General features: G+C 40.5%; 1 protein-coding gene and 1 non-coding gene across 3 annotated transcripts in view; both read right to left on the bottom strand.

Moving 5' to 3' along the window:
* LOC124606772 (hexosaminidase D-like) overlaps positions 1-26,312 on the bottom strand; it is a 182,279-nt gene that overhangs the window by 10,371 nt on the left and 145,596 nt on the right. The gene's annotated exons all lie outside the window — the stretch shown is intronic.
* On the bottom strand, positions 9,054-9,128 carry Trnat-ugu. Its single transcript has one exon. It is a non-coding gene; the product is annotated as a tRNA-Thr (tRNA).

Genomic DNA, 26,312 nt, shown 5'->3' with positions numbered 1-26,312 from the left:
TGTTACAAGTGCATGCTTACCTCAACCTATTATTTATTCAGTGACTAATACTTTGAACAGACTGTTGTTGCAATGGTTACTCCCTTGTCATCCATTTTTATGGAATATTTCAAGGAGAGAGTACTCCAGTGTTAAAATGTGGGTGCTTTTGGTGATATATGGGTAACATATATTCAGTCAGACTCCATGGCACTGCATTGTTCGATATTTCTACAACAACTAAATTCTCTTCATTTTAATATCAAGTTTACAATGGAGATAGAGAAAAATCATGAACTACTGTTCCTGGACACGTTGGTCGGAGAAAGTATGATGTCACCACATGCCACACGGTTTTCCATAAACCTACACACACAGACATACTTACAGGCCTCCACCTATCATCATCCTTCACCATGAAGTGACATGCTTAGAATGTTGGTCCACACAGCAAGAGGCATATTGGATACAGACAACTTAAAGAGTATTCCTACTGGGAGTTTCACTACACCTTACACACTGACACATGCTAAATAATGTGAAGAATTGGAGGAAAGTGAAGAACAAAGATGAATTGTCGTCTTGTGATATGTCAGTGGAGTAAAAAAAAATGGCTCTGAGCACTATGGGACTTAACATCTGAGGTCATCAGTCCCCTAGAACTTAGAACTACTTAAACCTAACTAACCTAAGGAAGACACACACATCCATGCCCTAGGCAGGATTCGCACCTGCGACCGTAGCTGTCACTCGGTTCCAGACTGAAGCGCCTAGAACTGCTCGGCCACTCTGGCCGGCTCAGTGGTGTATCTTTGAAATAGGAAGATTACTGAAGAAATATTAAGTTAAATGCACCATCTGTCCGCCATTCCGTTCTTCTAGGCTCAATGAAAAAATCTTGGTTTAAGGAGGCCTGCTCTCTTTAAGATTCCTCGTAGCTGCAGGAAATCATACAGTGGACAAATGTTTCACACCATAGAAGACAGGTGTATTGAACATCAACAACAATCTCATCTGGACCAGCCAGAGAACTCTGCAGAGACTGCACATTATCTCAATATGGGGCACAATATGGACTACAGAAATACCATAACTCTCTCGGTGATGTCTTTTTAGTAGGACAACATATTTAGACAAGTGGTGGAATGCGCTGCTCAACAGATCTCCTGAACAGACACAGGATCCCAACTTAGCACAGCATGGAATCCAATGCTAGCAATGTTATTAAAAGTCACAGGGAATGATTGGTAATACAAGGGATGAAGCTTAGTTGAGGACATAGTTATTTGTGACAATGGCAAGGATGATCACATACCAGCTTAGATGTGCATGTCAGCATGTGGCTCATGACAAAGGGTGCTGGAATGGCCAACAGTAGTGCACAGTATGAACGATAGCAATTGCACTGAAGCTCTTTGTTCATTGTCCAACAGGTGGCATAGCTGTCCTTCCCACTACCGATCAAGAAATCTTCATTATAAGCCACCAAATATTGTGCCTTCATACCTGCATGTTTTCTACTTCAACTGACATAAATACTAGGCTTCATTCATTGTTCAGCAGTGCGCTCATCACACCTGAAGATGTCCATCAACTGCGCCGATGAAATATTGTGGGTATTTCACAACATCCAACATCGTATCTGTGAACCATTTCTACAAGATCTGTAACTGTTTAATTGTGCTTTTTGTGACGAAATAATGGAAACAGTAACAACTGTAAATTTGCAGTAATCGTTCAGACTTAACTTGACTGAAATGACAACATTAAAAAGATGTAGAAAAAGCAGATGCCAGGATGAGATTCATTGGAAGAATGTAATTTATCTACAAAAGAATTGGCTAATAAAATACTCATTTGACTATCGTTCACTGGTGTAGAACCTTCACAGCATTTAAAACATAAAACTGAACACCTTACAGTAATATTTCATTTAGTTAACCGATTTTTGGCTTAAAAGACAATCACCATTGTGATTAAAGCTACAATACTGGCAAGCAACATTGAGAAAGATATTATGCGCAGAGATGGTGGTGGTTAGTGTTTAACGTCCCGTCGACAACGAGGTCATTAGAGACAGAGCGCAAGCTCGGGTTAGGGAAGGATTGGGAAGGAAATCGGCCGTGCCCTTTCAAAGGAACCATCTCGGCATTCGCCTGAAACGATTTAGGGAAATCACGGAAAACCTAAATCAGGATGGCCGGAGACGGGATTGAACCGTCGTCCTCCCGAATGCGAGTCCAGTGTGTATGCGCAGAGAGGTGCAAAAAAGTAACTTAAAAGTAAATGTAAAGAGAACAAACCAAAACAACATTAGAACTAAACATAAAAAAGAGCATATGGGTGTGCACTATCATGAGGAAGAGGAGGAGGAGGAGGACTACATTCAACTGAAGAGATGATGTTCATGTGGTAATCAACCTAATAATTATATAACAATTTATATTAAATTAACAATCTCAGTAAAATAAATACAACACATAAGTTTAAGAGAGTAGCTTAAAAAGGTGACGCAGAAACAGAGGAAAAGATATCATTGACAATTGTAACAGTAAATACATAAAAATAAGCTGTACATCAGTAAGTATCAAGAGTGCACTTACTACAGGTTCGGAATACATGTAATAAAACTACAGTTCAAGTTGTTTTGTCACCTAAAATACATCGAGAAGGAGAAATATGGGCCGCAAATTATTCCAATTTCCTGAGGAGATATGGATGGAATGAGTAGTTCAGTGAAAGCCATTGGAGACCACAACGTGTTAAAAATATTATGAAACTTCATATATTCCCACTGGGTATAGTGCAAAAGGTCAACCAAAATATTGTCCATAGTTGTGTAACACAGAGAAAAGTCTTCAATTAAGGAGATGCAGTCTTAGACGAAGGATGGATTAAACATCTCAATACTTTGTCAGGTGTGGTCCTGCGGATGTGGTATGCTGTTGCCCTTCTTCTGATCTCTGAACGGACTTGCCCACCAATTGATAGGTGGACATACAGCTTAACGTGGGCTCTGGGCCATGGTGCAACTCAGCATTTTTCACATTAACAAACATTGCAAAATAAGTGACAAGTAACAGATAAAAATCAAAGGACTGGCCAGGGATCAAACCATGACCATTGGATCTTTATACCAATGAGCCACCAGGATCCACTCTGTCACATTAAGTTACATAAATTTTTCAGTAAAGGCGAAACATTTCGGTGGCAATAAAGGGCTTTGAAATTGTGCCCTTCTTTTGTAAACGATGAGAACGGCAAATATGAATTAAAATATGGACAATTCAAAACAGTAAACTCGCATTACTTGTGCATGTTCAACAATTGCTTCCACTTCCCCAAATGCATCTTTAATCTGTTCTGCACAAAATAGCAGTTTCAGAGTAATAAAAGTATCTTTCTTAGCCCTAATACAAACCAAATACAAATACTTCCTCTGTAAGTCTTTTAATTAGCTTTCTTGCTTGCATTAGGATTTATTTTTCCACGCTGCAATTGTCCTGGCTTTTGGGTGAGATTCCTGGCATCTCCCAGCGTCCTGCACGATATGTTTCATGGTGAATCATCAGCCATGGTGTCACACACTCCAACTGGGGGATCTCTTTATGGGCATTACCACACTACAACTGCTACCTTGGCTTGACATGGTAGCCAGTTCCATACTACAGTGGCCCAAATGTGACAGAGACACTGCTTGCGATAAACAAACTGTGCAGTTGCTGCATGGTCAGGGGCTACCACCATGCGAGGACATGAACTCCTCCTCCTTCCACCCCCCCCCCCCCCCCCAACCCCCACCCCTCAGCACCCAGTTGGCTGACTACAAATTGATTTTTTGGGCAATTATGGAAACAATGCTCAAGATGGAACTGTATTTCTATAGGGAAGTAAACCATGTCAGGCATTATTCACTGCATTGTCTAAAACGAAGAGGGGGACCTCATTTACAATTTATGCCAGGGGTAAATATGGGGATAGCCAAAATCAGAGTTCTTTGGGACAGCCAGGTCATCACTGATGTGAGAAGTCCTCGAGTCTGAGACAAAGGATAATAAAAGAAGAGTACTACAGAATGGAGCAGCGGAAGTGCTCCAATGGTTTGGGGCTCCTGCATTTACCACTTGCATGCACACAAAAAAGTTGTGGGACCACTGGGTGTATGACGACTTCATTTTGAATGCATCAGTGGCCTTGGGCAAAGTAACAATTTGTTTAGTTCCTGTGTTTTCAAAGTCACATACCAAACTTTAATCCGCAATTAAGGTGCACTTAATTCCTTTCTATTTTCAGTTGTTGTCTGTTACGGTATTCTCCGCATATCATATACATTTTAGGTACCGGAAGGTTATAATCAAAGTGCAGCTATTCACAGAGGTCCAGTGTGGGCTGTAATTATTGTACAGCAGCAAAAGTTGGTAGATACGCTAATGCATTAATGCGGAACCAATGTGTGCTGGAAAAAATTAGTTCAAACTTTGGCCACCAGGTGCAAATCTGGCACTGTAGGTCATATTAGATTAGATATACTTTTTGTTCCAATTGATCCACAGTGAGGAGATCCTCTGGGATGTGGAACATGTCAAAAAACAAGAACACAAAATAAATATCTAGAAAATAAAAACAGATATGCTAATGTACCTTCCACAGATCCCAAATGAAATTCCCTAGTGGATGTGGAGTAACCATAAAAAAAGATAAAATCTTAAGCATATTACATAAAAAGTATATAAAACTTGTCACCAAATATCAAATGTTCTATATACTTAGGCACATATGATAATTCTTAGGCTATTATAGCCACACAACACCAAATAAAAAAATAAAATACAAACTATTTTTCAGTACTTATTTACAATGATCCCCCCAATGAACCATGGACCTTGCCATTGGTGGGGAGGCTTGCGTGCCTCAACGACACAGATAGCCGTACCGTAGGTGCAACCACAACGGAGGGGTATCTGTTGAGAGGTTGGTTCCTGAAGAGGGGCAGCGGCCTTTTCAGTAGTTGCAGGGGCAACAGCCTGGATGATTGACTGATCTGGTCCTGTAACACTAACCAAAACAGCCTTGCATGTCCTCATATTTTAGGTAAATACTGGTAGGAGAATGCTGAAGATTAGATGGGTAGATCATGTAACTAATGAGGAGGTACTGAACAGAATTGGGGAGAAGAGGAATTTGTGGCACAACTTGACCAGAAGAAGGGATTGGTTGGTAGGATATGTTCTAAGGCACCAAGGGTTCACCAATTTAGTATTGGAGGGCAGTGGGGAGGGTAAAAATAGTATAGGGGGGCAAAGAGATTAATATATTAAACAGATTCAGAAGGACATAGGTTGCAGTAGGTACTTGAAGATGAAAAGGCTTGAGGATAGAGCAGCATGGAGAGCTGCATCAAACCAGTCTCTGGACTGAAGACCACAACAACATACTGGTAGGAAACCTTTTACACATTCTGAACAGCATATAGTGTGTTTCTTCAAGGTTTAGAGACAGAGAATTGGCTAGGAACCATTTACGTATGTCCATGAAATTGAGTTACCATTTATTGCAATGTTTGTGTCATCTGTGAACAAAACAAACTTGGCATCTGATGATGTTGCTGATGAAAGGTCACTGATATATTCAAGAAAAAGTGAGGGGCCCTAAGACGGAACCTTGGGAGACACACCATGTTATTGGTTCCCAGTTGGATAATGCCTGATAGCTTAATACACATCTATCTCCTACTGACACCCTTTCTTTTCTGCCAGAGATCTAGGATTTGAACCATTTTGCAATGTTTCCTATTACACCATAATATTCGAATTTACTTAAAAGTATATTGTGATGTACACAGTCAAATGCTTTTGACAGATCACAAAATATACCAGTAACCTGTAATTTCATGTCTAATGGATTAAGCACATTCTCACTGTATGTGCAGATAAGGCTTATCAATATCGCAACCTTTTAGAAATCCAAATTGTGACTTGGATAATGTTTCATTTGTGGTCAGATATTTAACAAGACGACTGTTTATTATCTTTTCTAAAATTTTTGAGAATGTGGACAAAAGTGAATTTGCACACAAGTTTGATGGTATTTCTTCATCTCCTTTCTTGCACAAAGACTCAACTTCAGCATATTTCAACTACCCAGGAAATGCATCACTGATAAAAAACTGTTTACACAAATGACTTAAAAATTAACTGTGTTGATATATTATCATAGCCACTAGAATTTTATATTTTAACGATACTGTGGTGGACATAACTTTACTGGTGTTTTGAGAGTCATACTCATGTTATTGCAATTATTTGTAGTAATTGGTCTGAGATATTCCATGGCAGAGTCAGCTGAACCTGTCAAAGCAACACTGTACACATCTGTTACCCATGTATCATTTACTCTTAATGCTATGTGCTCTGATTCCACCAGTCTCTTTGTTCACTGTATCCCACATTGTCTTTATTTTGTTATCTGATGTGACTATCTTTTTCTGATAATGCATTTGCTTTGATATCTGTATTACTATCTACAATATTTTGCAGTATGTTTTGTAATGGTCTATTGCATTTACATCAGAGCTGTTTTAGACAGATATAGTTTCCTTTGCGTCTTACAGGATACCTTTATTCCCCGACTAATCCATGGCTTTTTTTATAGACTCTGGTCTAATCTGGGTTAGTTTTGATTGAAAACAGTTTTCAAGTAAGTTAAGGACATCATTAATAAAAGTGTTGTATTTCTCACTCATAGTATGAGCATTGTACACATTACTCTAATTCATGTCTTTGAGTAGTTTCCTAAAACAATCAATTTTTTGCTTGCTGACTACCCTATTTAACTCAGATTTAGTAGATTTTATATCCTGATCAGTATTAACATTTAGCAAAAGGAACTGCATATCATGGTCCGAGAGGCTACTAATTATTGATTTTATAATATAATTTTGTTCATTAAACATTTCCATAAACTTATTATCAATGGCCAATCTTTGAGCCCGTAGCTATTCTAGTTGAAAAGTTAACAGTATGAATTAAGTTGAGTGACAATGCTACTGACTGCAATAAGTTCTTAATGGAAGAGTTTTCCAGGAAATCTACAATAAAATCACTAGCAACCATTAATTCTTTCTTTTTTGGTGTTAAGTCGGCCAACAGAGCATCAAAGTGATTTATGCACATATTAAAACTACATACTGGTATTCTGTACACACTTAATATTATGAGTGATTTATTATGAAATTCTGTTGTACATGCTTCTGTATGCTGCTCAAGGCAAAATTTATGACTGTCTATTTTATTAAATTTATGGCAATTCCTTATGAATGTGGTAACTCCTCTATCCTCCATTTTGGTCATACAAATCCTGCAGCACTTAATACATCTATACCAATCCAATGGTCACATGATGTTCAGACGAGCAGATTATGCCAATTGTGTTGGATGACTCTAAGACTGTTTTTATGACAGAATGTGATCCACACTGTCATTTGACAAGCCATAACGTGAGTGGACAATATGGCTATCAAGAAGAGAGACTATGTGATGTTGGTGAAACTGTTCTCTGTGAATGGCAACAATTACGGTGCTGCATTGAGAGAGTACTGTTGACTGAAAGTCTGAGTAAAGGCCTGATGACATTAAATGGTTTATGGGCGATGATAAAGACATTCAAAAACATGGCTGAGCTTGGTGTGGCACCTGGAAGAGGAAGGTGTCCTATCAAGACTGAGATTGTGCAGCAAATAAAACTTCACGATCCACAGCAACATTCTGAATTTGCTCTTAGGTTTATGGCTGAGCAATATTCTCTGGAGTGAGGCACAATTTACACTACAGGATGCAGTGAATACACAGAACAGCTGCATTTGGGGTACTGTTAAACTGTGTGTTGTGCACAAAGAGCCACTGCATTCGCCATACGTGACTCTGTAATGTACATTCACAAGCACCTTTATTTTTGGCCCGTTCTTCTCTGAAGAGAATACACGTGGAGTCAGGTGTACTGTGACGTCTGCACATTATCAAGACCTTCTTGTACAGCATGTGATTCCTGCTTTGAAATAATGGAACTGCATGGAAGCCACTGTTTTCATGCAAGTTGGGCAACACCTTATGTCACTCACTAAGAGAAAGATCTGCTTAATGCAACCTTCCATGAACGTGTTATCTCCGCAGGTTTTCCAGATACATGGCCTGCAAGATCACCTGTCTCAATCCATGTGACTTTCGGCTCTGGGGATATGCAAAAGGATGCATTTACCAGGGACATGTTCAGTCTCTACCTGATCTGAAGACCAGTATACAGAAACATGTTGCTCAGTTTCCACTGGTACCACTGCATTAATTTTAAGCATCTCGTCGACATCGCCAGTGCTGCCCACATTGGGCAAACTGTATAAGTGGCAGTTAATAATAATATCAACATTACGCCTTTCTCACTTGTTTGACCTTTTCTGCCCGCATCTGTTCTTAATCCATCAGATAAGGAAACATTTCTGTATGTTTTTCTTGGATTTGCAGTGCCAGATTTGCATCTGGTGGCCAAAATTGACTAATTTTTTTTCCTCAGCATAAATCAGTTCTGCATTAACATATTAGAATATCTACCACTTTTCACTGCCGTACGAAAATTACAACCCACACTGGACCTCTGTGAGTATGTATATTGGTATAAAGTTGCAACATGGCATTAACAAGGTGAAACAACTGTTGCAAACTTTTCATATAAATAACTGTCATTAAACCTCTACAAACTATTTTTACTTTCTCAAGCTAAATTTAATGCAGTAAGACTTAGTATAATTAACACAATGCCACTATTTTCAAAAAAAAACATATTTCAGATTCAACGTTTTGTTGACACAGGACCAGCAATCTTTTACCAGCATTCTTTCTTAATTTATCATGAAGTGATTATCAACAAACCCTTCACAGTTGCAGCACATATGTTTAGCAACTACTTTTGAACCAACTGGTTCAGTCTCAACTATGACCTACATTAAGACCAAAATTAGAATTATATTAATACCTTCAGCTGCTAACAGGCATTGTTATATATCAATGGGGACAGGTGAAAATGTGTGCCCCGACCGGGACTCGAACCCGGGATCTCCTGCTTACATGGCAGACGCTCTATCCATCTGAGCCACCGAGGGCATAGAGGATAGCGTGACTGCAGGGACTATCTCACGCACGCCTCCTGTGAGACCCATATTCTCATCTTGTGTGTACACACACTACATTCGTAGTGTCCCACTTGTTGCCAGACTATATACTTATATGGATATGGTGTCTGTTCTTTCTGACATGTGCGAAAGAACAGACACCATACCCATATAAGGATATAGTTCTGGCAACACTGGCCATGACATCCTTCTTCTGTGCGGATGCACACACATTCCCCAAACTCTTATGGGATTTGGTAAGAATGTCTTCCACAAGTAATGAGTGTGTTGAGGTTCAGTTAAATTACTAGAAAGAGAAGCAGAAAGGTTACTAAAAAAAAACTGGCCCTGACCACATAAGGTCATGCATCAATAGATAATAATGCAATAGTGCAGTTCAGTTCAAGTAAAGAATACATAGAAGCTGAGGCAGAGTTAGGATGCAATAGCTGAATTGTACACTTAAAAAAAATGTTGTCAAGATTTAGAGCTCAGTAAAGCACTGATGGGAATTTAATGAAACATGGTTTTTCCGTCTATGTTGGGGGCTGCCTGAAGGGCAAATGACATGTAAAATGATCCTAACAGTATTCTAGAACCATACAAAGGTAACATAAGAACATCAAATACACTGACAGAAAATGAAATCACAACACCAAAAAAGGGTTGTGCAATATACATGAAAGTTGGTAGGCATATTTCTACATCTGAAAAGTTATGTCTGTTCCAATTTTGCACCAGTTGCATAAGAGTGGCACTAGTAGCACAACTACGAGGATACAAATCAGGTTTCCTTAAAATACATTCTGTAATAGTCATGAGCGTTAGTTACCTTTGAGACTGGACATGGCGAGTTGATGTTAATCAAGAATGCCTTTAAGGCAACAAAGACACCATTATCAACACCTCACTGAGTTTGAATGAGGTTGTGTAATAGGGCTATGAGAAACTGGACGTTCCTTTCTGTCATACTGCAGATAGACTTGGCAGGAACATAGTCACTGTACATGATTGCTGGCAGCAGTGGTCACAAGAATGTGTCACAAGAAGACCAGACTCCAGACGGCCAGGTGACACTACCGAGAAGGAAGACCATCACGTTCAGTGTATGGCTCTGTCACATCCTACTAAATCTGCAGCAGGAGCAGCAATCAGCAGCAGCTGGCATCATTGTGACAACAAACTGTTACTAATTTGTTACTTCAAGGATAGCTCCAAGCCAGACGACCTGTAGCATGCATTCCACCAACTCCAAACCTCAGCTATTTGTGACTTCAGTGGTGTCAAGTGAGAGCTCACTCGAGACCAGACTGGTGGTCTGTTGTGTTTCCTGATGAAAGCTGGTTCTGCCTCAGTGCCAGTGATGGCTGGGTGTCGGTTAGAAGGAGAATAGTTGAATGCCTGCAACCAATATTTTCTGTATGTGAGACGCACTGGACCTCCACTTGGAGTTATCGTCTGAGGTGGGATATTGTATGACAGCAGGAGCACTCTCGTGGTTATCCCGTACACCATGACTGCAAATCTGTACGCCAGTCCAGTGATCTGGCCTATTGTGCTGCCATTCACGGTTTCCAGACAGTGTTTTTCAACAGGATAATGATTGTCCACATACCACTGTTGAATTAGTGAAGTTCGGTGGCAGGAGGAACAAGACTTCTGGTCAGGTGAATACAGGGTTATAAATACAAAATCAAATAGGGGTAATGCAGGATTAGGTTTAATAATGAATAAAGAAATAGGAGTGCGGGTAAGCTACTACCAACAGCATAGTGAATGCATTATTGTGGCCAAGATAGACACGAAGCCCATGCCTACTACAGTAGTACAAGTTTATATGCCAACTAGCTCTGCAGATGATGAAGAAATTGATGAAATGTATGATGAGATAAAAGAAATTATTCAGGTAGTGAAGGGAGACGAAAATTTAATAGTCTTGGGTGACTGGAATTTGAGAGTAGGAAAAGGGAGAGAAGGAAATATAGTGGGTGAATATGGATTGGGGGAGAGAAATGAAAGAGGAAGCCGTCTGGTAGAATTTTGCACAGAGCATAACTTAATCATAGCTAACACTTGGTTCAAGAACCATAAAAGAAGGTTGTATACATGGAAGAAGCCTGGAGATACTAGAAGGTATCAGATAGATTATACAATGGTAAGACAGAGATTTAGGAACCAGCTTTTAAATTGTAAGACATTTCCAGGGGCAGATGTGGACACTGACCACAATCTATTGGTTATGAACTGTAGATTAAAACTGAAGAAACTGCAAAAAGGTGGCAATTTAAGAAGATGGGACCTGGATAAACTGACTAAACCAGAGGTTGTACAGAGTTTCAGGGAGAGCATAAGGGAACAATTGAAAGGAATGAGGGAAAGAAAAACAGTAGAAGAAGAATGAGTAGCTTTGAGGGATGAAGTAGTGAAGGCAGCAGAGGATCAAGTAGGTAAAAAGACGAGGGCTAGTAGAAATCCTTTGGTGACAGAAGATATATTGAATTTAATTGATGAAAGGAGAAAATATAAAAATGTAGTAAGTGAAGCAGGCAAAAAGGAATACAGACATCTCAAAAATGAGATCGACAAGAAGTGCAAAATGGCTAAGCAGGGATGGCTAGAGGACAAATGTAAGGATGTAGAGGCTTATCTCACTAGGGGTAAGATAGATACTGCCCACAGGAAAATTAGAGAGACCTTTGGAGAAAAGAGAGCCACTTGTATGAATATCAAGAGCTCAGATGGAAACCCAGTTCTAAGCAAAGAAGGGAAAGCAGAAAGGTGGAAGGAGTATATAGAGGGTCTGTACAAGGGCAATGCACTTGAGGACAATATTATGGAAATGGAAGAGGATGTAGATGAAGATGAAATGGGAGATACGATACTGCATGAAGAGTTTGACAGAGCACTGAAAGACCTGAGTCGAAACAAGGCCCCAGGAGTAGACAACATTCCATTGAAACTACTGACGGCCTTGGGAGAGCCAGTCCTGACAAAACTCTACCATCTGGTGAGCAAGATGTATGAGACAGGTGAAATACTCTCAGACTTCAAGAAAAATATAATAATTCCAATCCCAAAGAAAGCAGGTGCTGACAGATGTGAAAATTACCGAACTATCAGTTTAATAAGTCACAGCTGCAAAATACTAACGCAAATTCTTTACAGACAAATGGAAAAATTGGTAGAAGCCGACCTCCAGGAGGATCAGTTTGGATTCCGCAGAAATGTTGGGAACACGTGAGGCAATACTGACCCTATGACTTATCTTAGAAAATAGATTAAGGAAAGGCAAACCTACATTTCTAGCATTTGTAGACTTAGAGAAAGCTTTTGACAATGCTGACTGGCATACTCTATTTCACATTCTAAAGGTGGCAGGGGTAAAATATAGCGAGCAAAAGGCTATTTACAATTTGTACAGAAACCAGATGGCAGTTATAAGAGTCGAGGGGCATGAAAGGGAAGCAGCGGTTGGCAAGGGAGTGAGACAGGGTTGTAGCTTGTCCCCGATGTTATTCAATCTGTATATTGAGCAAGCAGTAAAGGAAACGAAAGAAAAATTCAGAGTACGTATTAAAGTCCATGGAGAAGAAATAAAAATGTTGAGGTTCGCCGATGACATTGTAATTCTGTCAGAGACAGCAAAGGACTTGGAAGAGCTGTTGAATGGAATGGACAGTGTCTTGAGAGGAGGGTATAAGATGAACATCAACAAAAGCAAAACGAGGATAATGGAATGTAGTCAAATTAAGTCGGGTGATGCTGAGGGAATTAGATTAGGAAATGAGACACTTAAAGTAGTAAAGGAGTTTTGCTATTTGGGGAGCAAAATAACTGATGATGGTCGACGTAGAGAGGATATAAAATGTAGACTGGCAATGGCAAGGAAGGCGTTTCTGAAGAAGAGAAATTTGTTAACATCGAGTAGAGATGTAAGTGTCAGGAAGTCGTTTCTGAAAGTATTTGTATGGAAGTGAAACATGGACGATAAATAGTTTAGACAAGAAGAGAATAGAAGCTTTCGAAATGTGGTGCTACAGAAGAATGCTGAAGATTAGATGGGTAGATCACGTAACTAATGAAGAGGTATTGAATAGAACTGGGAAGAAGAGGAGTTTGTGGCACAATTTGACAAGAAGAAGGGATCGACTGGTAGGACATGTTCTGAGGCATCAAGGGATCACAAATTTAGCATTGGAGGGCAGCGTGGAGGGTAAAAATCGTAGAGGGAGACCAAGAGATGAATACACTAAGCAGATTCAGAAGGATGTAGGTTGCAGTAAGTACTGGGAGATGAAGAAGCTTGCACAGGATAGAGTAGCATGGAGAGCTGCATCAAACCAGTCTCAGGACTGAAGACAACAACAACAACAACAACATACCACTGTTATAACCCCACATGCTCTACAGAATACTGACATGTTGCCTTGGCCACTTTACCACCAGATCCATCTCCAATTGAGCACATATGGGACACCATTGACAATAGCTCCAGTGTTGCCCATGAACAGCATTAACTATATTGACTGACCAAGTTGCACAGGCATGGAACTCCATCCCACGAACTGACGTCCGGCACCTGTACAACACAATGCGAGACATTTGCATGCTCGCATTTGACATTCTGGTGGTTATACCAGTTATCAATGCACCATCATTTCAAATTTGCAATGGCTTATCTTGTGCTTACATTAACCTGTGATCTTGCACAGTTAATCACTTAAATATGTTACCTAGGCAAATGTGTTCCTGAAATTTCATTACTCTAAATTAATTATTTTTTAGTGTTGTGATTTTTTTTCTGTCAGTGTAGATATTCTTTCACTGTAAAGAAATATTGGCTTAGTAAGCAAATACGAAAATGTTTGTTGTTAGTCTCTAGAGCTGAACAAATTTCAAAACATGCTTTGTAAAGGCTTAAAGGTCTGACTCTGGTTGGGTTGCGCCTTTTCTTAAATCCCATTACATAAGTCGCACATTCTTAAGGGCAGATAACTGAGTGTCTATGATGCTCTCTGCTAAGCCACATGAAATAATTCCTGGTGTATGATAATGTTCAGACAATTTCCCCACATAAAAGATTACAATGAGCTGTCCAAGAGGGTCACTTCTGGGAATGACAAACCAGAAAAACACAAGACACAGTTCCAGCATCCACAAAAAATAATAATATGAATATGTTGTGACATAAGAAAACCTATTCAGTCCAGGACTCTAACACTGATTTCCTGCTTTCCAGAAGCAGTCATCTTAACCATCAGTCTATCTGAGCATGCCTAAAGACCTATTCTCACTTTCACTGCCAGTGTTGTTGTCACTTACGTTTTCTGAACACGAACGGCAGAGATTTCCCGTGAGGAATGAGGGTATAGCAACATTACATGGGAAGAAGGTGGGAAAAGGGGGAAAGGGGTTTAGTTGGTGGAGGAGTATGGCTTACCCTGCCGCAAGAGTATATATCAATTGAACTAGATTCACTGAAATGAAATAAATGGATGACGGCAATGATATCAATAAAATGACACAATACCAGCAAAAACAGCCCTGAAATACTTGCACCGCAATAAATATTTTGCAGAAATTCTAATTCAACTGGCACATACCACTTGCAGCAATGTAAGCCACAGTACTCTACCAACTCCATGCCACCTCCACAGTGGTGCTACTCCTACATGTCTCATGGGGAAAACTTTTGACAGTAGTGTCCATAAATTGTACGTGTAAATGTCAACGTCAATAACTATCATAGCAGAACTCTAAGAAATAAAAATAGTCACATGTAAAAACTGTCAGTGACAACCAAAGTTAGTGTCCCGACATTCATGGATGACACAGTTCAGATGTTCCTTTACAAAGAAAAATACTACTGCTGATTAACTCTCTCACTACTGTTAAGATGAGTGATCAGTATTAGCAGCACTGAAAACAGCTTAAATCACAAAAATTAAAAAGATGGCTCAAGGGCCCGATACAGTCCCTGTCAAATTCTACAGTATATAGAATTTGCAGCTGAGTCAGCTCTCATTCTAGCCATAATAACCCACAGATTCAAAATTGGTAGCAATAATTCAACCCAATGGAGTACCAAACCAAAAAGAAACCTGTACTGGTTTGGTCGTCATTCAGGGTAAAAGGACGATGCTGATTTCAGAGGAACCTGAACAGCCATCAACAAGTTGGCTAAAACCAGAAGCAACATAAATATACTAGGTCAGAGAACCGCAAAGCCACGAAATTCTACTAATCAACAGAACATCAGAAATGTTGCTGCCACGAGTGCACGTACCATCTCTGGAAGCGAGAATATCCATAACTGAGGACAGCAGAATTACAGGTAGTTGTCAGAGGAAATTTATCATAAGAACAATGCATTCAGTGAAATGGAACTCAAAGAAATTTCAAAAACTTGTGGAACAGAAGTAAAACAACCTGCAACATCTCCCATCACTGAACAACATGAACATGACAAACCTGGGAATAATGCAGGATGAAGAAGAACAAGAAGTCACTAAAATATGCCTGTGCTACACTGAGTCAAAAACAACAAATATAAAATTATGGCCCATGTTATGTAATGCAGAAAGGAGCTGGCTACCAATTTTATAAACTGTCTGCAGGAAAAAATGGGTTCCACAGATGAAAGACATCAATGCTACACTTGCAACTGTCCAAATAATGGCAGTTGAAGAAATGAACCAGCTTGCTACAGTACAGCCGTAACAGTAACAAAAGACGTGGGTTACTGCATTCAAAACCTGCCAGGAAAGCGACTGTGAAAGCAAAGAAGATAGTTTGACTAACTGAAAATCAGAAGCTTGAGATCTGATGCAAACAACTTGAAAAACCTGAAGAGCATAAACTGAATAACCAGAAGAGCAAAGAGTATCACATAAAATATATTGCCTATTTACAGGACAAATCAAAGCACCAAATAACTACAACAGCCGGGAAAACTGAAAGATATGATGCCAGGACCATTCACTGCAGACAACATCAAACTTTCCAATCCCATCAGAGGTATTTTGACCAGAGACTGAATCAGCTACCAGATACAGACATTGAGAAACCAGAGAAATAAGCAACAACCCAGTTCAGGGAAGCCCTCTGGGTTACTGAAAAAGACAACAACTAAACTCATGTGCAGATACAGGTCTTTGAGAAGAAACTTTCCAACAACAGAATGCAACAACTGGAGATAAAACCTGAAATGGAGAAAAACAAGAAGAAGAATACAATCATGAACTGGGCATCTCTTGTCACCAATCAACTGCACAGCCTCTGGCTCAAATACCTTATCAGTCAGCTTGTGAGAATGGCCAAACTGTATAACAAAATGCTAAGACAGGAAACATCAGTGACTGGTTAACAACTGGAATAAGTATTTAATAAAGCAGAACACAGTTAAAGGGGCAATATTGGGAACTTGCAGGTCAATATCATGTTTGCTGACAGACATCATAGCTGACAGAATTCAGGGCTTTCGGGAAGAATTCCGCATTATACCAGTAAAACATGTAGGTAACAATTGAAGAAGCAGGAGCACAAAAGACCTGATCAACAAAATGATTGCAGGAAACTGCAAAAGCCAGAAAACAAATATAGATATGACCTGGACTGACTACAAAAGAGCCTTTGACTCACTGACACACAGCTGGATCATAAAGTGCATGGAGACCATCAGAATCAGTAGAAACATCAGGAAATTTGCTGAAAATGTGATAGTGCGATGGAAAACAGAACAGTTTATCAGAAAAGAAAGTCACAGACAGTTCAACATTAATAGAGGTTTTTTTCAGGAGGGACTCTACAGAAAATCTGAAACCAAAATCCAGTCTCTGATAAATACAGTGCAAATCTTCAGCTGTAATATCAGCACGGAATTGAGGTTTGAGAGGTGTGCCACACTGGCACTAACGAAGGGCAAGATGTAAGAAAGTGAAGGTATCGAAATACCAAATGGACAAATCATCAAGTGTCACCATTTTGTATCTGAGCATTACAGTGTTGGACATCATGAAGCATTTGCATGTAAAAAGTGTGGTCAGCAAACAGTACACTTAAATCGCCAGAAAAAATTTTAAAAGCTCGCTGAATGGCTAAAATAGCATCAAGGCAATCAATACCTGGGCAGCACTGGTCATCAGGACACAAGTAGAGCTGGAAAATCTGGACAGTAAAACAAGAAAACCTATAACAATTTCACCATACATTCAGGGCCAGAATACTATACTAAGCAAGGCAGATGGTGGAATAAGAGGTGGAATCCAAAATTTTCGTGACTGGTGCTGCCATCTGGAAAGTAGGAGTAGTAGATCTTTGCACCGCTAGGTGGCGAGAGCTGCATATCTGATAAGTCAGTGTGCAGAGTGGCATTCAGCTGGGAGGACGTGTTGCATGTCCATAGTGATTTCTGTAATAGTCTGTGTTTGATGTGTGGTGATTTTACGGTGGATCCACAAACAGAACAGTGCGTGTGTATCAAATTCTGTGCGAAGCTCGGGAAAAGTGCTACGGAGACCCTTTCAATGATACAACAAGTGTTTTGGGGGCAGAGCATGAGCTGCACGTGTGTGTTTGAGTGGAAGCGCTCAGGCTTTCCAAGACCCAAAAAAAGTGAGACAGGTGAGGAGCAAAGTGAAGAGCATGATCGTCGTTTTCTTTGATACCAAGGGAATTGTGCACAAAGAATTTGTCCCACCCAACCAAACAGTGAATTCGTCATACAACTGGGATGTCTTGCAATGGCTCCGTGAAAACGTGCAGTGACGATGGCCCGAACTTTGGCGTCAAGGGAACTGGCTGCTGCATCATGACAACGCACCCTGTCGCACGTCCTTGCTCACCAGGACCTTTTTGGCAAAAAAACATGGCAGTTGTACACCACCCACCATACTCGCCAGATTTGGCATCTTGCGACTTCGCGCTGAAACTCAAGTTGAAAGGCCGCCGGTTTGACACTCTAGAGAGGATTCAAGAAGCATCGCTGGCAGTGACACCCTCAAAGAACAGGACTTCCAGAAAACGTTTGACCAGTGGCAGAAGCACTGGGACCAGAGAGTGTGTGTGTGTGTGTGTGTGTGTGTGTGTGTGTGTGTGTGTGCACGCACGTGCGCGCGTGCGTGCAGATGGGAACTACTTCAAGGCTGATGGTGACCATCAGTCCAAAGGTAAGGTTGTCAACAGGTGGTAGGACCAGTCCCGAAAATTTTGGATAGCACCTCGTAAGAAAAAAATGCATTGGCAGACTACATAGAAGACAGCCAATAATCAATTGTGATTGACGTCAAAACATAAGACTTCTTGAAGTACAGCACATCAAAAATCAATACTGGAAAACTGTACATCAATCCTGGAGACTCGACCTGTGCAATAAAGCAATGGATGGGCAGTTTGTGGATAAGACTGAAGGTAAAATACACAGGAGAGTCTACATTCACGCATGCAACACCTCTATAGGAAGAAGATGCTCTGCAGCTTCAAACAACTGCAGAGCTAATGCACCAGTAAAGCAAAACTTCTGAGCACAATATCTTTCCCATGACAGTGTTGAGATGAGAACACCCTACCACAGTTTCCAGAACTATGACACCCAGTGAAATCAATGAAGACTGACTGGATTTTATAACCAGCAAGTATGACTGTGGTGAGGGAGGACATTCAATTTTCATGGAATGAACTGGACAAGAATGTGCTTATTCTGCTCACATGCCACATGCAAATTGTAAAGGCATTAGCAGCATACACTTGGGAGTGGGTGAAGTGCAGCTCCTATGCAGACAGCAAGGTGCAGGAATTATTCACTGCCACGAAACAGCAGGGCAAATTTGAGAGATTGTTGGGAACTCATATGACTAACATAAGAGCTATTGTAAAATTAAAAGAGAAAGTAATGAATTCATCTACAACTTCAGATCTCATGAAAGGGCTGAATTTTGTGCCTGTCCTGAGGACCATACCGAAGTGGGACATAATTGGTGGTGTGGACAAAGCAATTCAAGGCTGCCAAAGAAAGAAGCAGAGGAGAAACCTGCAAGGTTATCAACAAGTCCGAATTTATGAAAGTAAACTTCTCTGCAGTGGAATGGGGGGGGGGGGGGGTGGCCCTCCCTGATCAGTGAGAGATGACATAAAAAAGGAATGCAATGGTGCTGATGTGCACCAATGACTATCATTATCAAACTGGCTCACAGCTACAGGACCCAGCCTAGAGGCAACTCTAGAATGATCCTATTTTGACAGTTACCAGGAAAACAGTTGCTCTGCTAAAGAGCTCAGATCTACCAGAGGCAATGAAGAAGTGGCTCTAGCCCAGAGTGCCAGCAACACCACTCCTTCATGGACTACCGAATATCCATAAAGGTAGGTGTACCTCTGCAGCTAATGCTAGGCACCATTAATTCAAAAAATTATCTGGCAATGCTTCTAAAATCCTTTGTTGTAACACTGTAGTCATCACGTTAAGAACTCTTCAAATTTCCTGAAAGTATTGAAGGACATTCAACTATAAAGAGATGACGTGCTCTTGAATTTTGACGTTACGTCTCTATTCATGAAAGTATCTCTCCAAGACTCCTTGGCACGTCTCGACACTTCAAGCCCAAATAGTTAAGTTTTATAAACATACGCTGAAATATCCTGTCTCAAGTGCAACACGGAGTTTTATGAACAGAAGGATTAAGTGGCCATGGGATACCCACTGGGGATTGCAAATTTCTACTTGGGACACTTTTAAGGGGTAGCCCTTCAAACCACTCATTACAACCCCAAGCACTTGTTCCACAATACAGATGATACTTTTGTGATATGGAGCATGGCAGACAGTTCTTGGACGAGTTTCTGGACCCCACTTTAATAGAATCCATCAAAACACTGCTTTCACTATGGAAATAGAGCAGAATGGTTGTATCCCTTTCTTGAGCACACTTATAGGGGCGGAGGTAGATGACACACTAGGCTGTTCATTGTACAGGAGGAAGACTCGGAAAGACCTGTACCTGCAGGCAATTATCTGCCACCATCCAACGCAACTGCTGACTGTGCTGACCACCTTAGTACATGGGCTGTGCATCATCTGTAATATAGAAAGCCTCCCAGGCAAACTATACAACCTGAAGGAAGTGTCCCACAAAACTGGGCACAGTGGAGCACAGATTAGTAAGGCATTCAAGAAGAAAAAAGATACAGTAAAGCATGCCACCTGGGCAGTACCCAGACAGCTGTAGCCAGGTGGAGGGGATCATATTGCTAGTATCAACATTACATTATCTGCACTATCTCATTATTTCGCCAGAAGATGATGAATATAAACACTGCAATACTTTAATATTTCCACCTGGCTGGAAACCTTAGAGCTTTCCATCAACAGTATTTGCTTGCAGATCTATATTCACACAGCAGTCAAACTAGATAAAGAAAAGACATGATCTTGGCTGGCCAATGAAACCCTAAAAAAGGAAACAATGACTGATTTTTTTATGCACATACACACACCATCAGAACTAATATTGTGCACTGCTAAGACAAAACATTTTGACCAGTGCATACTGTGGCATTGGATGCTGCTTGGTGGTGTTCTTAGTGCATGACATGGTAGCAAAATTATGTATGTGTAGCAGACACGGACTGAGGATCACTGCAGCAAAGATAAGGGCTGTAAATGATGAAATTTGTTGAGATAATCAAATCTGACAAATGTCAGATTATTATTATGCATAGCCTGTGAATGAGAATCTGGAAACAGTGAAGCTGGTCGTATGGTCATGTGCTACTGTCGTGAAAAATCTGAAACTACCATTAGGCGCTAAATGGTTGGACGTCCATGACTCTTCACAGAATATGGGTTTCGGAGGCTTGTATGATCTGTAAAGTAGGATAGATGGTTATCTGTGGCATCACTGCCAAAAGAACACAATGCTGGTGCATGCACAAGTGTTTCAGAACACACAGTTCATGGTACACTGTTGAACACGGAGCTCCGCAGCAGGCCATCCCTACGTCTTCGCATGTTGGCCTAATGACATCATCAGTTATGATTGCAGTGGGCACAGGACCATTGGATTCGACCATTGATCAATGGAAATGCATTGGATCTTTGGGTGAATCACATTTTTGCTACACTAGATCGACAGTTCTCTCCACAAATGCCGACATCAAGGAGAATGGCGGCTCAAAACGTGCAGCACACCACAGGTGCAGCTTGTTGGGGGCAGTATTACGCAATGTGAGACATTCTCCTGTGCTTGCATGGGACATGTGGTAGTAATCGAAGGCAGGTTGACAGTAGCAAATCAATCTGCATTCCTTCATGCTTGATGTCTTCCTCGACAGCAATGTCATCTTTCAGTAGTATGACTGTCCGTGTCTCAGAGCCGCAACCATGCTGCTGTGAGGAGCATTACAGTGAACTCATGTTGATGTCCCGGATGTCCTATGGAACCCGTCAGAGTTGATATCTGGCATCATCACTGTGTACGCAAACCTGCAGCCCATTATTTACGCAAATTACATGACCTGTGCATAGACTTCTAATGCCACATACCTCCACAAACCTACCAGCAACCTGCCAGATCCCTGATACGCAGAGTCAGTGATGTATTTCATTTCAGAGATAGACAATAAGGTATCAAGCAGGTGGTCGTAATGTTTTGGCTCATTATCATAAGGCCCATAATACAGACATCAGCAGAAGACCTGAAGGGTAGACTCCAGAAAAAGATCAAGGAAACCACATTTTGAGGTGGTAAAAAGATTGCTCAGACTGATTAGAAGCAGAGGCACAATGCTGTGTCACGAATGATCCACTAGAACTAATATAAAAATTACCATCTCCCAGTGGCAACAAGCTAGAGGGGGCACAAGGCAGAAGAAGGTGTCAAAAATGAAAATACCAAACTACTCCATTACTTCTGACTTCAGATAGATCAAATGTTGCAATACAATATTTCGGACATCATTGCCGTAGAGAAAAAAAGGGTAGATCTTTAACACTGCCACCTCAAGTGATAGCAGATTCGATGTGAAACAAGTGGAAAAACTTGCTAGGTACAAGGACTTGAAAACAGAGTTACAGCAACTCTGGAGTAAACCAGTGAAAGTAGTCCCAGTAGTACTTGACATACTTTGAGAGTGCCAACAGATCTTCATGAGTACTTGTAAACCACTGGCATTGATATAATATCCATCTGTCAACTACTGAGATCTGTACAAATTATTTGCCAATAAATCACACAGAATGATGCCCTCTATCTTAACCATAAACAACAATCACATGAATCCCAAATCATACTTTTCCCACAACATCTTGAATGCCAGGGATCAAGGCAATCAGACATATGCTATATTTCTTGATTTGCAAAAAGCATATACCACCAACATTTATTAACAAAGGTATGAACAATGGGATATCAAACAAAATGCTTGACTGACAGAGAGTTTCCTGGTAGGTCATACACAGCTTATTATCTTATACAGACAGTCATCTACAGATGTAGAAGTAATTTCAGGCATGCCCCAGGAATTACTACTGGAACCTTTACTGTTCATGATATATATTAATGATACAGAAAACAACTGTAACCTCAGACAATGTATACAGAGGAATCTGAGCAGTCATTTTTCCAGCACTCCACACATGACTGAAATGAGAAGAAATCTTAATATGTGGTACAGTGCTAAAACCCTCTACCATGCACTTCACAGTGGTTTGCAGAGCATATATATAGATATCACTAACTAAAGAAAAACTTAATGGACAACTATCTGTCTCAGGAAGTGATCAACACATTACCTATGACCTATGTTTGTGTGATTCACATATGGTTAAAAATTACAACACAATCAGTTTGTAAAAGTAAATGAAGAGCATGATCCTAGTACATCCTAGAAGTAGTCCTGCCATAATGTGTGTATCAGCAGCAGCACAAAAGGTAGCATACAACCTTGTCAAATGCAAGCAAAGCCTACAAACTCAAAGTTGTCAATCACCAATTGCCTGTACATGTAAGGAGGTAAAAAATTTTACTTGTTTTACTTTACATGTGACTAGGGCCCTATCAACCAACTATTCAATGAGCCTCTTCCATTTATTTCTGTTGAGTACACTATTTATCCATTTGGTGTCAATCTTCATCCTCGCTGTGTCTCCTGGATGTTATGTCACCATCTAGTTCTGGATCCTCCTCTTCCTCTCGTTCTACCTATCGTCTAGCAGAATGTTATTCTAGGAGTCTACTCTTCATCATTCTTACTATATGGCCACCCCATTTCAACATTTACTTTTTTAGCATTTAAATGAACTTAAATGCTGCTGTTCACAACATACTCTCCACACACATTTTGGCACTTATCACAGCAGCAAACATGCTTTGAAATTCCACCAGAGGATTCTACTGACTGAGACTTCGACAAATTAGACACACCCTCACAATTCCACATTGTCATCAAAGCACTGATTTGTGACCCACGTCTACATTCTTAAGTTTTCCAAAGTCTGACAATACCTCACATAGTTTATTGCTGTGCCATGCTCAAGAAAATCAACAAGAAGCACACCTTTCTGTGGCCAATTCATAAGTCACAATGCTTAGTTGTCTAGTTCGCTCCTCAATGTAAACATTAGTTTGGCCACTTTTAAACCTAATGTACCATTGACACACTCCACCTTCACCTTCAGTGATTATATTGTTTCTGTACACTTCACACAATTGCTGATATCAGCTTATGTCTTTTACCCACAAAAACCTTATTACTGACCGCACTTCACAACTCACAGGACTTTCAATTGGTGCATACATCTGAAAATTTTGTTATGAAATAACAGAAAATGACATGAACTTCACACCGGCGTGGCTATATACAGACTGAATGGACAATTACTCAGACAACAATATAGTCATGCTAGCCCTGCCCATTGTTGCTTCAGGTGAAAACATAATCCAGTTTCTGGATAGCCCTTGTATTTTTGTGGAAACCACATTGGTATTCCCCAATTAGTTCTTTAGTTATGGGAATCAGCCTGTTAATGGGCAAATTGATAAGATTTTATAACAACATCCAGTAAAGCAATTCCTCTGTAGTTATCATACACATGGGAATCATTCTTCTTAAATAGGGGATATATAATTTTGGTTTTCCATTCTGTCTTCCAAGTTGTTTCTATATAGACTGTAGTTCTAATTCCTGTTGTGCTCCTCCATTTTTAATAACTCAGCTCGTATCTGGTCTTTATCATAACCGTTATTATTCTTAAAGTTCTTTATGGCTTAGTGTATTTTATTTACTGATGGGGTGGTGACTTGTAAGAGTATGTCAACTGTATCAGGTTCTTCAGATTACAGCAACTGAGTAGATGTGAAAATTATGTCTTCCATCTTTTCTATATATCACTCTTTGTGGTCCACATAATCTCGTGCTGATCCTTTATCAACTATTCCCTTCCAGTGAATTTATGAAAGAACTGTTTTTCCTATTTTAATACATCTGTCTTTCCCTGTGGTGCTTGAAATCATTCTCTGCTTCTCTTATTATATTGTCATCTCTGATTATGTTGTAGTGGTATTCTCTTTTCTCTTGTCTTAGGGTATGTTGTACTTCAAGGCAGATGTTACAGTATCCTTCCTTCAGGGTAATATTATTTCTTTCTTGAGTCCATAGTTTCCTCGCATTTCTTCTCTCCGGCATTTTTTCTTGGTATGTTATATTAAATTTAATTTTGTTAGGTCATTTTCTTTTTCCAATAACTTTTCAAGTTACTTCTTGAATTCTGTTCTTCAGGAAATGAAATTCATGAGGCAAAAAGTTTCAATCAATCATCTTAAGTAACTACTTGGTACAGTATGCAAAAAGTTTCAGACAATCATCTTAGGTAACTACACAGTATAACTTCTTAAACAACACATATTTTTGAATGTTTGGATGTTTCTCATTGATTGAGCCATCTCAGCTGCACATTTCTTAATTAGATCACATGTTTCAATCATTCAGGATCTTCACCAGATCTAAGTAGATGCTTCAGCAACACATCTTGTCTACTCAGAACGACATATCAGAGTACTCTGGGAGCAGGGAAGGAGTGGAGCAGGGAAGGGGAAAGACAGACAGATGCAATGGCTGAGGGTGGCACATAGTGCGGGTGAGGGGATATGAATAGGGAGGAAGTGATAAGACAGAGAGGGGCAGAAAAATTGATGGGTAGAGGGTGTGGGGACAATATGTTATCATAGGTTAAGGACATGATAGTTTCAGGAGTGGAGAATGTGTTGTAAGGATGACTCCTATCTGCGCCAAAGCTCGTGGTGGAGGGGAGGAACCATATGACCCACACATTGAGATCAAGCATGTTATGTTCAGTTGCATGTTGTGCCATAGGGTGATTCATGTTGCTTTTGGCCATAGTTGGGCAGTGGCCATTCATCCTGGTAGACAGCTGGTTGGTAGTCATACAATATAAAAAGCAGTACAATGATTGCACCAGAGCTGGCAGTTTTGACAGATGGCCCGGGCTCTGAGTTGGATAAGCTTGTGACAGAAATGGAGTACAAAGTGCTGGTGGGTAGACTGGGCAGGTCATGCACTTTTGTCTTCCACAGGCATATGATCCCTGTAGCAAGGAGTTGGGATTAGGAGTGGCATAGCGATGGTATAGTGAATGCTGGGTGGGCAATAGAACACACTTCAAAAGGGATGGAAAGTATCTTGGGTAGGATGTAATCAAAGCCCTGACGAAGCGTGAGGTTCAGTTGTTCCAGTCCATAGTGGTATTGGGTGATGAAGGGGGCACTCCTTTGTAGCTAACCGAGCTAGGTGATGCAGTGGTTAGCACGCTGGACTCTCATTCAGGAGGACAACAGTTCAAAACCGTGTCCGGCCATCCAGATTTAGGTTTTCCATCATTTCCCTAAATCACTCCAGGCAAATGCCAGATTGGTTCCTATGCTTATTTCCTTCCCCATCCTTGACACCATCTGAGCTTATTCTCCATGTCTAATGGCCTCCACATCAATGGGACATTAAAGACATTAAACCCAATCTTCCTCCCTTCCTTCGTAGCTCCTTCCTTCATAGTGGGTTCTGGGATAGGGGGGTGGGGGGCGCGGAATGGGAGATCTGTTCGTGGATTAGGTCTGGGGGATAATGCATGTCTGTGAAGGCCCTGGTGAGACCTTCAGCATACTGGGCA

The sequence above is a fragment of the Schistocerca americana genome, chromosome 3 (genome assembly GCF_021461395.2).
Source record: "Schistocerca americana isolate TAMUIC-IGC-003095 chromosome 3, iqSchAmer2.1, whole genome shotgun sequence".
Taxonomy (NCBI): Eukaryota; Metazoa; Arthropoda; class Insecta; order Orthoptera; family Acrididae; genus Schistocerca; species Schistocerca americana.
The sequence above is the reverse complement of the archived record's forward strand: the minus strand, read 5'-3'. Positions and strand labels throughout refer to the sequence as shown.